At 35.8% G+C, this 14,551-nt stretch overlaps 1 protein-coding gene across 4 annotated transcripts in view; it reads left to right on the forward strand.

Annotated features, from left to right (window-relative positions):
* BRD4 (bromodomain containing 4) overlaps positions 1-14,551 on the forward strand; it is a 74,156-nt gene that overhangs the window by 8,474 nt on the left and 51,131 nt on the right. For all 4 annotated transcript variants that reach the window (XM_033083801.2, XM_033083802.2, XM_033083799.2 and 1 more), the window contains exon 2: positions 7,195-7,273. The gene's annotated coding sequence lies outside the window, so the exon portion shown is untranslated. The remainder of the gene's footprint in view (positions 1-7,194; positions 7,274-14,551) is intronic.

Raw genomic sequence — 14,551 nt, forward strand, 5'->3', positions numbered from 1 at the left:
GTGGGAAAGGGAACACTGAGAGAATTCCTGAGGTTTTGGGATGAGAATTTTTAACCTGAGGGAATCTCTGAGGTTTTGAGATGAGAATTCAGAATCTGAGGGAATTCCCAAGGTTTTAGGGTTGGAATTCCAGCCTGAGGGAATTTCCAAAGTTTTGTGGTGAGAATTTCAAACCTGAGGGAATTCCTGCCTGTTTTAGGGTGAGAATTCAGAGCCTGAGGGAATTCTTGGATATTTTGGGATGAGACTTTGGAAACTTGAGGGAATTCCTGGGTATTTTGGGATGAGAATTTTGAACCTGAGGGAATCCCTGAGGTTTTGAGGTGGGAATTTGAAGCCTGAGGGAATTCCTAAAGTTTTGGGGTGGGAATTTGTAACTTGAGGGAATTCCCAAAGTTTTAATGTTGGAATTCCAGGCTGAGGGAATTCCTGCCTGTTTTGGGATGAGTCTTTGGAAACCTGAGGGAATTCCCAAAGTTTTGGGATGAGAATTCAGAACCTGAGGGAATTCCCAAAGTTTTAGGGTTGGAATTCCAGCCTGAGGGAATTCCTGCCTGTTTTGGGGTGAGAATTTGGAAACCTGAGGGAATTCTTGAGGTTTTGAGGTGGGAATTTGGAAAGCTGAGGGAATCCCTGAGTATTTTGGGATGTGAATCCCTCCCTCAGTGCCATTCCCTTGGATTTCCCTCCCCAAATTTCCCTAAAATTCCCCAGGCAGGGCTTTCCCAGGAAATCCCTGGGGCTGCCCTGGGTTAACTCAGGTTAATTCACTGTTAATTAACTGTTAATGAAACCCTTAATGAGCCTGGGTGGGGCTGCACCAGCTGGGGGCAGAGTTTGGTTCTGGGATTTGGGAGATTTGGGGTTTGGAGCAGAATTTCCCAAAGTTTGGGGGGGATTTTGGGGATCATTTCCCAAAATTTCAGAGATTTTGGGGATCTTGAGGGGAATTTGGGATCCTTTCCCAACATTTGAATGGGATTTGGGGATCTGAGGAGATTTTGGGTTCTTTTCCCAAAATTTGGATGGGATTTTGAGGATAATTTCTCAAAATTTTGGGGGATTTGGGATCCTTTCCCAGAGTTTGAGGGGGTTTGGGGGATAATTTCCCAGAAGTTTGGGGATCATTTCCCAAAGTTTAAGGGTTTTGGGGTTCCTCTCCCAAAATTTGGGGGGAATTTGGGGATTGTTTTCCAAAACTTGGGGGGATTTTGGTGATCTTGAGGGGATTTGGGGATTCTTTCCCAAAATTTCAAGGATTTTGGGATGCTTTCCCAAAGTTTGGGTGGGATTTTTGGGATTCTTTCCCAAAAATTTTGGGGATTTTGGGATCTTTTCCCAAGATTTGGGGGGAATTTGGGGGTCGTTTCCCAAAGTTTCAGAGATTTTGGGGATCAGTTCTCAAAATTTTGGGGGAATTTGGGGATCATTTCCCAAAATCTTGGGGGGATTTTGGGTATCTTGAGGTGATTCTGGGCTCCTTTCCCAAAGTTTCAGGGATTTTGAGGATCATTTCCCAAAAGTTTGGGTGGGATTTTGGGGATCTGAGGGGATTTTGGGGGATGATTTCCCAAATTTGGGGGGATTTTGGGGGATCTCAGGGGATTTTGGGATCCTTTCCCATAATCTGAGGGGATTTGGGGGAACCACTTCCCAAAATTTTGGGGGAATTTGGGGATGATTTCCCAAAGTTTGGGTGGGATTTTGGGATCCTCTCCCAAAATTTCAGGGATTTGGGGGACAATTTCCCAAAAGTTTGGGGGAATTTGGGGATCTCAGGGGATTTTGGGATCCTTTCTCAAAATTTCAGGGATTTGGGGGAATCATTTAGCAAAAGTCTGGGGATCCTTTCCCAAAGTTTGGGTGGGATTTTGGGGATCTGAGAGAATTTTGGGGATGATTTCCCCAAATTTTGGGGGGAATTTTGAGATCATTTCCCAAATTTTGGGGGAATTTGGGGATTGTTTCCCAAAACTTGAAGGGATTTTGGGGATCTGAGGGGATTTTGGGGATCATTTCCCAAAATTTTGGGGGAATTTTGGGATCATTTCCCAAATTTGGGGGGAATTTTGGGGATCATTTCCCGAAATTTTGGGGGGAATTTTGGGATCTGAGGGGATTTGGGGATCCTTTCCCAAAGTTTGGGTGGAAATTTGGGGATAATTTCCCTAAATTTTGGGGTTATTTGAAATTAATTTCCCAAATTTTGGGGTTATTTGGGATGAATTTCCCAAAATTTTGGGGCTTTGAGCCTCATTTATCAAATTTTGGGGTGGTTTGGGCATTTTCTGCCAAAATTTTGGGGCTGTTTGAGGATTTTTGGATGAATTTTTGGGGTGGTTTGAGCATCAGGGGTGAAATTTTGGGAGGTTTCAGCTTTGTTTGGTGAAGTTTTGGGGTTGTTTGGGATGAATTCCCAAAATTTTGGGGGTATTTGAAATTAATTTGGGTTATTTGGGATGAATTTCCAAAATTTTGGGGTTATTTGGGAGGAATTTCCCAAAATTTTGGGGTTATTTGGGATGAATTCCCAAATTTTTGGGGTTATTTGAAATTAATTTCCAAAAATTTTGGGGTTTTTTTGGGCTGAATTTCCAAAATTTTGGGATTACTTGGGATGAATTTCCCAAAATTTGGGATTATTTGAAAATTATTTCCTAAAGTTTTGGGGTTATTTGGGATTAAATTCCCAAAATTTTGGATTATTTAAGGATCATTCCCAAAATTTTGGGATTATTTAAGGATCATCCCTCATTTTTTTTTGGGTTATTTAAGGATAATTTTAAAAAATTTGGGATATTTGGAATTTCTTCAGACTGGAAATAAATTTCTGGATGAAATTCCCTTCCCAAAATTCCCTGGAAAAATGGGATTGAACCTGGAATTTTGGGGTTAAAATCCCAAATTTGGGATTTTTGGGAATTAATCCCAGAGAAAATTTGGGAATTCCATGGAATTTCAGCCAAAAAAATCAATTTTCCTGGAATTTTCATTCCCAAAATGGCAGAAAATGGGAAAATAATTTCATTTTTCTGGGTTTTTCCATTCCCTGTGGAATTAACCCCAAATCCTATTTTTTAAAATGGAAAAAATCCTAAAATAATTTAATTTTCCTGGATTTCTCAATTCCCAAATCCCATTTTTTTTTCATGGAAAAAATCCCAAAATAATTTAATTTTTCTGGGTTTTTCCATTCCTTGTGGGATTCATCCCAAATTCCTTTTTTTTTTGTTTTTTAATGGAAAAAAATCCCAAAATAATTTTGAAAAACCAGAAATTTCCAAGCTGGAATTTTGGGGATGAAGATCCCAAATTTTTCCCTTTTTTTTGGGAATTTTGAGATTTTCCTTTGGGAGTCTGGGCTGGAATTAAAAGAAAATTGGGAATTTTTATTCTGAATTTTTTGGGTGAAAATATTTGGGATTTTCTGGGAATTCTGTGATCCTAAAAATGAGGAAAATTGGGAATTTTATCCCAAATATTTGGGAATTCTTTGTTGTTTTCACCTGGAACTGGAGGAAAATTGGGAATTTTTATTCTGATTTTTTTGGGGTCAGAATATTTGGGATTTTGTGGGAATTCTGTGCTCTTAAAACTGAGGAAAATTGGGAATTTTATCCCAAATATTTGGGATTTTCTGGGAATTCTGTGATTCTAAAACTGAGGAAAATTGGGAATTTTATTCCAAATTTTCTGGGATCAAAATGTTTGGGAAGGGCTGAGGAGCAGAACTTGGAATTGCAGAAATTTGGGGAATTTCAAAGAAAAATTCTGGATTTTGGGATGGGAATTTGGGGAAATTCCAAAGGATAATTCCAAAATTTGGGGTTGGGATTCCCAGATTTTTGGGATGGGAATTTAAGGAATTCCAGGGGAAAATTCTCAGATTTTGGGGAATTCCAAAGGAAAATTTCCAGATTTATGTTTGGGAATTTGGGGAAATTCCAAAGAAAAATTCCTGGATTTTTGGGATGGGAATTTAGGGAATTCCAGGGGAAAAATTCCAGATTTTAGGGAATTCCATAGGAAAAATTCCAGATTTTTGGGGTTGGGAATTTGGGGAATTTCAAAGAAAAATTGTGGATTTTGGGATTGGGAATTTGGGGAAATTCCAGGGGAAAAATCTTGGATTTTTGGATGGGGAATTGCAGGGGAAAATTCCCAGATTTTGAGGAATTCCAAAGGAAAAATTTCAGATTTTGGGATGGGAATTTGGGGAAATTCCAAAGGAAATTCCCAGATTTGGGTTTGGGAATTTGGGAATTTCAAGGATTTGGGGAATTCCAAAGGAAAATTCCTGGATTTTTGATATTGGAATTTTGGGAATTCCAAAGAAAAATTCTCAGATTTTGGGTTGGGAATTGCAGGGATTTGGGGAATTTGGGATTTCTGAAATGAGATTTTGGGAACTTTTCCCATTTTTTTTTCCCATCCCTGAGCCGGTTCTGGAGTTCTGGGCTTGGATTTGGGTTCCACCTCTTAAACCCAGCACTGAAGTATTAATTATTATTAATTAATATTAATTATTATTAATTAACATCAGTGTTATTAATTGTTTATTGGTCTAAAATGTTGGTTAAGCTCGGCTTTAATTGCTCAGAAGTGCCAAAGCCCTGAGTAAAGCCCTGGATCACTTAAACCCAGCACTAAAATGTTAATTAAACCCAGCTTTAGTTTGTCAGGGGTGACAGAGCCTGAGTAAGGCCCAGGACCACTTAAACCCAGCACTAAAACCCAATTAAACCCAGGTGTAATTACCCAGCCCTGAGTAAGGAGTGAGTTCAGAGCCCTGAACTGTTAAACCCAGCTCTAAATGTTAATTAAACCCAGCTTTAATTACCCAGGGGTGGCAGAGCCTGAGTGAGGCCCAGGACCACTTAAACCCAGCATTAAAACCCAATTAAACCTGGCTTTAATTACCAATCCCTGAGTAAGGAGTGAGTTCAGAGCCCTGAACTATTAAACCCAGCTCTAAATGTTAATTAATCCTGAGTTTAATTATTGGGGAGTTCCAACCCTGAGTAACGGTTCCAATCCCTGAGTAGAGCCCTGAACTACTTAAACCCAGCACTAAAATGTTAATTAAAGCTGGGTTTAATTACCCAGGGGTGGCAGAGCCTGAGTAAGGCCCAGGATCACTTAAACCCAGCACTAAAACCCAATTAAACTGAGGTTTAATTACCCAGCTCTGAGTAAGAAGTGAGTTCAGAGCCCTGAACTGTTAAACTCAGCTCTAAATGTTAATTAAAGCTGGGTTTAATTGCTGGGGAGTTCCAGACCCTAAACAGAACTCTAAACGAATTAAACCCAGTTCTAATTGTTAATTAAACCTGGTTTTAATTACTCAGGGGTGGCAAAGCCTGAGTAAGGAGTGAGTAAGGCCCAGGATCACTTAAGCCCAGCACTAAAACCCAATTAAACCTGGCTTTAATTAGAAAGTTCTGAGTAAGGAATGAGTTCAGAGCCCTGAACTGTTAAACCCAGCTCTAAATGTTAATTAAACCTGAGTTTAATTGCTGGGGAGTTCCAACCCCTGAACACAGCTCTAGACTATTTAAGCCCAGTTCTAATTGTTGATTAAACCTGGTTTTAATTACTCAGGGGTGACAAAGCCTGAGTAAGGAGTGAGTAAGGCCCAGGATCACTTAAGCCCAGCACTAAAACCCAGTTAAACCCAGCTTTAATTACAAAACTGTGAGTAAGGAGTGAGTTCAGGGCCTAGATCACTTAAACCCAGCACTAAAATGTTAATTAAGCTCAGTTTTAATTACTCAGGCTTGGATTTGGGTTGGCCCTGGGGGGATTTGTGGTTGCTTCGTTTTTGGGGGTTTAAATTGAATTTTTGGGGCAATTTTGGGGCTGGAATTGGGAATTTGGGGCTGAAATTGGAAATTTTGGGGCTAGAACTGGAAATTTTGGGGCTGAAATTTGGAAATTTGGGGCTGAAATTTGGAATTTTGGGGCTGAAATTTGGAAATTTGGGGCGGAAATTGGGAATTTTGAGGTTGGATTTGTGGATTCTGGGATTGGAATTGGGAATTTTGGGGCTGGAATTTGGAATTTTGGGGCTGGAATTTGGAATTTTGAGTCAGGAACTGGAATTTTAGGGATGGAATTGGGAATTTTGGGATCAGAATTGGGAATTTTAGGGCTGGAATTTGGGATTTTTGGGATGAAACTGGGAATTTTGGGGCCAGAATTTGGAATTTTAGGTTGAAATTGGGAATTTTGGGGCTGAAATTGTGGATTCTGGGATTGGATTTGGGAATTTTGGGACCAGAATTTGGACTTTGGAACTGAAATTTCAAATTTTGGGACTGGAATTGAGAATTTTGGGGGTGAAATTTGGAATTTTGAGGTTGGAATTTGGAATTTTGGGACTGGAATTGGGCATTTTGGTGCTGAAATTGGGAATTTTGAGGTTGGATTTGGGAATTTTGAGACTGAAATTTGGAATTTTGGGTCAGGAACTGGAATTTTAGGGCTGGAATTGGGAATTTTGAGACTAGAACTGGGAATTTTAGGGCTGGGATTTGGGATTTTTGGGATGAGATTGGGATTTTTGGAGTCAAAATTTGGAATTTTAGGTTGAAATTGGGAATTTTGGAGCTGAAATTTCGAATTTTGAGGCTGAAATTTGGAATTTTGGGGCTGAAATCTGGAATTTTGGGGCTGGAATTTGGAATTTTGAGATTGGATTTGTGGATTCTGGGGATGAAATTGGGAATTTTGGGGCTGAAATTTGGAAAGTTGAGTCAGGAACTGGAACTTTAGGGCTGGAATTGGGAATTTTGAGACTAGAATTGGGAATTTTAGGGCTGGAATTTGGGATTTTTGGGATAAAATTGGGAATTTTGGGGCCAGAATTTGGAATTTTGAGGCTGGAATTTGGAATTTTGGGGCTGGAATTTGGAATTTTGGGGTCAGAATTGGGAATTTTGAGACTAGAATTGGGAATTTTAGGGCTGGAATTTGGGATTTTGGGATGAAATTGGGAATTTTGGGTCCAGAATTTGGAATTTTGAGGCTGGAATTTGGAATTTTGGAACTGAAATTGGGAATTTTAAGGTTGAAATTGAGAATTTTGGGGTCAGGATTTGGAATTTTGAGGCTGAAATTGGGAATTTTGAGTCAGAATTTGGAATTTTGAGGCTGGAATTTAAAATTTATGGAATTTCTCTTTTTTCCCCCCAGAGATTTTTCCCAGGGCAGCGTGGAAAATGAAGGTCAGAGGCTGAGGGAGCCACAGCTGCAAAGGGCACCTGGAATTCAGGTAAATTCAGGGAAATTCAGGGAAATTCAGATTTTCCTGCATCCTGGGCTTGGAATTCCAGGATTTTTCCTGGAGTTTAGGCTGAAAAATGGGGAAAAAACAGGGAAAAAATGGGAAAAAAATCCAAATTTTGCTGTAAAAATTTCATTTTTCTGCAGAATTTCTCCAATTTTGGGATCCCCACAAACCCAGGGGGATTTTTTGGGATTTCTGGGACAATTCCTGGTTTTCCCAAATTTTTTTTCCCTTTCAGAGTTGGGATGTGGTGCAGAAATCCGTTCTGGAAATGTGGATTTGGGGCTGGAAAAAAAAGAGAAAAAAAAACAGGAAAAATGGGGAAAAATACAGGAATAAAATGGGAAAAAAACAGGAAAAAATGGGGAAAAAAACAGGAATAAAATGGGAAAAAGAATAGAAAAAATGGGGAAAAAAACAGGAATAAAATGGGAAAAAAAATAGAAAAAATGGGGAAAAAACCAGGAAAAATTGGGGAAAAGAAAAGGAAAAAAATGGGAAAAAAACAGGAAAAAAATGGGAAAAAAACAGGAAAAAATGGGGAAAAAACAGGAAAAAAATGGGGAAAAAACAGGAAAAAATGGGGAAAAAAACCAGGAATAAATGGGGAAAAAACAGGAAAAAATGGGGAAAAAAACAGGAAAAAAATGGGGAAAAAAACAGGAAAAAATGGGGAAAAAACAGGAAAAAAATGGGGAAAAAACAGGAATAAAATGGGAAAAAAATATGAAAAAATGGGGAAAAAACAGGAATAAAATGGGGGAAAAGAAGAGGAAAAAAATGGGAAAAAATCAGGAAAAAATAGGGAAAAAAAGGAAAAAACTGGGGGAAAAAATGGGAAAAAAAAATCCAAATTTTGTTGCCAATATCTCATTTTTTTGGTAGAAATGTCCCAAATTTTTGGGATCCTCATAAATCCATGGGGAAAAAAAAAACAGGAAAAATGGGATAAAAACAGGAAAAAAATGTGAAAAAAACAGGGAAAAAATTTGAAAAAAACCAGAGAAAAATGGGAAAAAAACCAGGGAAAAATGGGAAAAAATGAGGAAAAAACAGGAAAAAATCCAAATTTTGCTGCCAAAATTTCATTTTACTGTGGGAATTTCTCAAATTTTTAGGATTTCTCTAAACCCAGGATGATATTTTGGGATTTCTGGGACAATTCCTGATATTCCCAAGGATTTTTTCTTTTCAGAGTTGGGATGTGGAGCAGAAATCCATTCTGGGAATGTGGATTTGGGGCTGGAAAAAAATGTGAGAGAAAACCAGGAAAAAATGGGAAAAAAACAGAAAAAATGGGGGAAAAAACAGGAATAAAATGGGGAAAGAAAGGGAAAAAATGGGGAAAAAACAGGAAAAAAATGGGGAAAAACCGGGAATAAAATGGGAAAAAAATATGAAAAAATGGGAAAAAAACAGGAAAAAATGGAAAAAAAACAGGAAAAAAATGAGAAAAACCAGGAATAAAATGGGAAAAAAAAATAGAAAAAATGGGGAAATAAACAGGAAAAAAATGGGGAAAAAAACAGGAAAAAATGGGGAAAAAACAGGAAAAATTGGGGAAAAAAAACAGAAAAAAATTGGGGACAAAACCAGGAGAAAATAGGGAAAGAAAGGAAAAAAATTCGGGAAAAAAGTGGAAAAAATGGGGAAAAAAATCCAAATTTTGCTGTAAAAATTTCATTTTTCTGCAGAATTTTTCAAATTTTGGGATCCCCATAAACCCAGGGGGATTTTTTGGGATTTCTGGGACAATTCCTGGTTTTTCCAAAATTTTTTTGCCTTTTGGAGTTGGGATGTGGAGCAGAAATTCTCCTTGAAATGTGGATTTGGGGCTGGAAAAAAATGTAAGAAAAAAAATAGAAAAATTGGGGAAAAATACAGGAATAAATGGGAAAAAAAAACAGGAATAAATGGGGAAAAAACAGGAATAAAATGGGGAAAAAACAGGAAAAAAATGGGAAAAAAATATGAAAAAAATGGGGAAAAAAACAGGAATAAATGGGGAAAAAAACAGGAAAAAATGGGAAAAAAAAACAGGAAAAAAAATGGGGAAAAACCAGGAATAAAATGGGAAAAAAACAGGAATAAAATGGGGAAAAATACAGGAAAAGAAGAGGAAAAAAAACCAGGAATAAAATGGGGAAAAAACAGGAATAAATGGGAAAAAAACAGGAAAAAAATGGGGAAAAAACCAGGAATAAAATGGGAAAAAAACAGGAAAAAAATGGGGAAAAAACAGGAATAAAATGGGAAAAAAAATAGAAAAAATGGGGAAAAAACAGGAATAAATGGGGGAAAAAACAGGAAAAAATGGGGAAAAACCAGGAATAAAATGGGAAAAAAAATAGAAAAAATGGGGAAAAAACAGGAATAAATGGGGGAAAAAACAGGAAAAAATGGGGAAAAACCAGGAATAAAATGGGAAAAAAAATAGAAAAAATGGGGAAAAAACAGGAATAAAATGGGGGAAAAGAAGAGGAAAAAAATGGGAAAAAATCAGGAAAAAATGGGGAAAAAAGGAAAAAACTGGGGGAAAAAATGGGAAAAAAAAAATCCAAATTTTGCTGTCATAATCTCATTTTTTTGTAGAAATCTCCCAAATTTTTGGGATCCCCATAAATCCAGGGTGATTTTCTGGGAGAATTCCCAAGGATTTTTTCATTTCCAAGTTGGGATTTGGAGTAGAAATCTCTGCTCAGAATGTGGATTTGAGATGGGGAAAAAAAATCAGGAAAAATGGGATAAAAACAGGAAAAAAATGTGAAAAAAACAGGGAAAAAATGGGAAAAAAACCGGGGAAAAAATGGGAAAAAAAACCAGGGAAAAATGGGGAAAAAATGGGGGAAAAATGAGGAAAAAAACAGGAAAAAATCCAAATTTTGCTGCCAAAATTTCATTTTTCTGTGGGAATTTCTCAAATTTTTAGGATTTCTCTAAACCTAGGATGATATTTTGGGATTTCTGGGACAATTCCTGATATTCCCAAGGATTTTTTCCCTTTTGGAGTTGGGATGTGGAGCAGAAATCCTCCTTGAAATGTGGATTTGGGGCTGGAAAAAATGTGAGAAAAAACCAGGAATAAATGGGGAAAAACAGGAATAAAATGGGAAAAAAAACAGGAAAAAAATGGGGAAAAAACAGGAAAAAAATGGGGAAAAAAACAGGAAAAAATGGGGAAAAAAACCAGGAATAAAATGGGAAAAAACCAGGAAAAAAATGGGGAAAAAACAGGAATAAAATGGGAAAAAATATGAAAAAATGGGAAAAAAGAAAAAAAAATGGGGAAAAACCAGGAATAAAATGGGAAAAAAAATAGAAAAATGGGGGAAAAAACAGGAATAAAATGGGGAAAAAATATGAAAAAATGGGAAAAAAACCAGGAATAAATGGGGAAAAAACAGGAAAAAAATGGGAAAAACCAGGAATAAAATGGGGAAAAACAGGAAAAAAATGGGGAAAAAACAGGAAAAAAATGGGGAAAAAACAGGAAAAAATGGGGAAAAGCCAGGAGAAAATAGGGAAAGAAAAGAAAAAAATTCGGGAAAAAAAGTGGAAAAAATGGGGAAAAAAATCCAAATTTTGCTGTAAAAATTTCATTTTTCTGCAGAATTTCTCAAATTTTGGGATCCCCACAAACCCAGGTTGATTTTTTGGGATTTCTGGGACAATTCCTGGTTTTCCCAAAATTTTTTTCCCTTTTGGAGTTGGGATGTGGAGCAGAAATTCTCCTTGAAATGTGGATTTGGGGCTGGAAAAAAAGGAGAAAAAAAATAGAAAAATTGGGGAAAAAAACAGGAATAAATGGGGAAAAATCAGGAAAAAAATGGGAAAAAAACAGGAAAAAATGAGGAAAAAACCAGGAATAAAACGGGGAAAAAACAGGAAAAAAATGGGGAAAAACCAGGAATAAAATGGGGAAAAAAAGGAAAAAATGGGGAAAAACCAGGAATAAAATGGGGGAAAAGAAGAGGAAAAAAATGGGGAAAAACCAGGAATAAAATGGGAAAAAAATATGAAAAAATGGGAAAAAAACAGGAAAAAATGGAAAAAAAAGAGGAAAAAAATGGGGAAAAACCAGGAATAAAATGGGAAAAAAAATAGAAAAAATGGGGAAAAAACCAGGAATAAAATGGGGAAAAAACAGGAAAAAATGGGGAAAAACCAGGAAAAAATAGGGAAAAAAAGGAAAAAACTGGGGGAAAAAATGGGAAAAAAAATTCCAAATTTTGTTGCCAAAATCTCATTTTTTTGGTAGAAATGTCGCAAATTTTTGGGATCCTCATAAATCCATGGGAAAAAAAAAAAACAGGAAAAATGGGATAAAAACAGGAAAAAAATGTGAAAAAAACAGGGAAAAAATTTGAAAAAAAATAGGGAAAAATGGGAAAAAAAACAGGGAAAAATGAGGAAAAAACAGGAAAAAATCCAAATTTTGCTGCCAAAATCTCATTTTACTGTGGGAATTTCTGAAATTTTTAGGATTTCTCTAAACCTGGGATGATATTTTGGGATTTCTGGGACAATTCCTGATATTCCCAAGGATTTTTTCCCTTTCAGAGTTGGGATGTGGAGCAGAAATCCGTTCTGGGAATATGGATTTGGGGCTGGAAAAAAAAGAGAAAAAAAAATAGGAAAAATGGGGGAAAAATACAGGAATAAAATGGGAAAAAAAATAGAAAAAATGGGGAAAAAACCAGGAAAAATTGGGGAAAAGAAAAGGAAAAAAATGGGAAAAAAACAGGAATAAATGGGGAAAAAACAGGAAAAAATGGGAAAAAAACAGGAAAAAAATGGGAAAAAAACAGGAAAAAATGGGGAAAAACCAGAAATAAAATGGAGAAAAAATATGAAAAAATGGGAAAAAAACAGGAAAAATGGGGGAAAAGAAGAGAAAAAAAATGGGGAAAAACCAGGAAAAAATGGGAAAAAAACAGGAATAAATGGGGAAAAAACAGAAAAAAAAATGGGGAAAAAAACAGGAATAAAATGGGAAAAAAACAGGAAAAATGGGGAAAAAACAGGAAAAAATGGGGAAAAAAACAGGAAAAAAATGGGGAAAAAAAAACAGGAAAAAATGGGAAAAAAACAGGAATAAAATGGGAAAAAAACAGGAAAAAATGGGAAAAAAAAAAGGAAAAAATGGGAAAAAATCAGGAAAAAATGGGGAAAAAAAGGAAAAAACTTAGGGAAAAAATGGGAAAAAAAAATCCAAATTTTGTTGCCAAAATCTCATTTTTTTGTAGAAATGTCCCAAATTTTTGGGATCCTCATAAATCCATGGGAAAAAAAAACAGGAAAAATGGGATAAAAACAGGAAAAAAATGTGAAAAAAACAGGGAAAAAATGGGAAAAAAACCAGAGAAAAATGGGAAAAAAAACAGGGAAAAATGGGAAAAAATGGGGAAAAAATGAGGAAAAAATCCAAATTTTGCTGCCAAAATTTCATTTTACTGTGGGAATTTCTCAAATTTTTAGGATTTCTCTAAACCCAGGATGATATTTTGGGATTTCTGGGACAATTCCTGATATTCCCAAGGATTTTTTCCCTTTCAGAGTTGGGATGTGGAGCAGAAATCCGTTCTGGGAATGTGGATTTGGGGCTGGAAAAAATGTGAGAAAAAAAATAGAAAAAATGGGGATTAAAAAAGGAATAAAATGGGGAAAAAATATGAAAAAATGGGAAAAAAACAGGAAAAAAATGGGGAAAAAAACAGGAAAAAAATGGGGAAAAATCAGGAAAAAATAGGGAAAAAAAGGAAAAAACTGGGGGAAAAAATGGGGAAAAAAAAAATCCAAATTTTGTTACCAAAATCTCATTTTTTTTGTAGAAATATCCCAAATTTTTGGGATCCTCATAAATCCATGGGAAAAAAAATAAACAGGAAAAATGGGATAAAAACAGGGAAAAATCTGAAAAAAACAGGGAAAAAATTTGAAAAAAAAACAGGGAAAAATGGGAAAAAAAACAGGGAAAAATGGGAAAAAACAGGAAAAAATGGGGAAAAACCAGGAATAAAATGGGGAAAAAAATAGAAAAAATGGGGAAAAAAACAGGAATAAATGGGGAAAAAACAGGAAAAAATGGGGAAAAAAAACAGAAAAAAAATGGGGAAAAACCAGGAATAAAATGGGAAAAAAAATAGAAAAAATGGGAAAAAAAACAGGAAAAATGGGGGAAAAAACAGGAAAATATGGGGAAAAAAACAGGAAAAAAAATGGGGAAAAAACAGGAAAAAAATGGGGAAAAAACAGGAAAAAAATGGGGAAAAACCAGGAAAAAATGGGAAAAAAACAGGAATAAAATGGGAAAAAAAATAGAAAAAATGGGGAAAAAAACAGGAAAAATGGGGGAAAAGAAGAGGAAAAGAATGGGAAAAGATCAGGAAAAAAATGGGGAAAAAACAGGAAAAAATGGGGAAAAATACAGGAAAAAATGGGAAAAAAAGGAAAAAACTGGGGGAAAAAATGGGAAAAAAAAAATCCAAATTTTGTTGCCAAAATCTCATTTTTTTGGTAGAAATGTCCCAAATTTTTGGGATCCTCATAAATCCATGGGAAAAAAAAAAACAGGAGAAATGGGATAAAAACAGGAAAAAAATGTGAAAAAAACAGGGAAAAAATTTGAAAAAAAACCAGGGAAAAATGGGAAAAAATGAGGAAAAAATGAGGAAAAAAACAGGAAAAAATCCAAATTTTGCTGCCAAAATTTCATTTTACTGTGGGAATTTCTCAAATTTTTAGGATCTCTCTAAACCCAGGATGATATTTTGGGATTTCTGGGACAATTCCTGATATTCCCAAGGATTTTTTCCCTTTTGGAGTTGGGATGTGGAGCAGAAATTCTCCTTGAAATGTGGATTTGGGGCTGGAAAAAAAAGAGAAAAAAAATAGGAAAATTGGGGAAAAAAACAGGAAAAAAATGGGGAAAAATCAGGAATAAATGGGGAAAAAAACAGGAATAAATGGGGAAAAAAACAGGAAAAAAATGGGGAAAAAACAGGAAAAAATGGGAAAAAAAATAGAAAAAATGGGGAAAAAAAACCCAGGAAAAAAATGGGGAAAAACCAGGAATAAATGGGGAAAAAATGGGAAAAAAATGGGAAAAAAGCAGGAAAAAAATGGAAAAAAAAATGAAAAAATGGGAAAAAAACAGGAAAAAAAAATGGGGACAAAACCAGGAGAAAATAGGGAAAGAAAAGAAAAAAATTCGGGAAAAAACAGGAAAAAATGGGGAAAAAAATCCAAATTTTGCTGTAAAAA

This window comes from Catharus ustulatus, chromosome 33 (assembly GCF_009819885.2).
Source record: "Catharus ustulatus isolate bCatUst1 chromosome 33, bCatUst1.pri.v2, whole genome shotgun sequence".
NCBI lineage: Eukaryota > Metazoa > Chordata > Aves > Passeriformes > Turdidae > Catharus > Catharus ustulatus.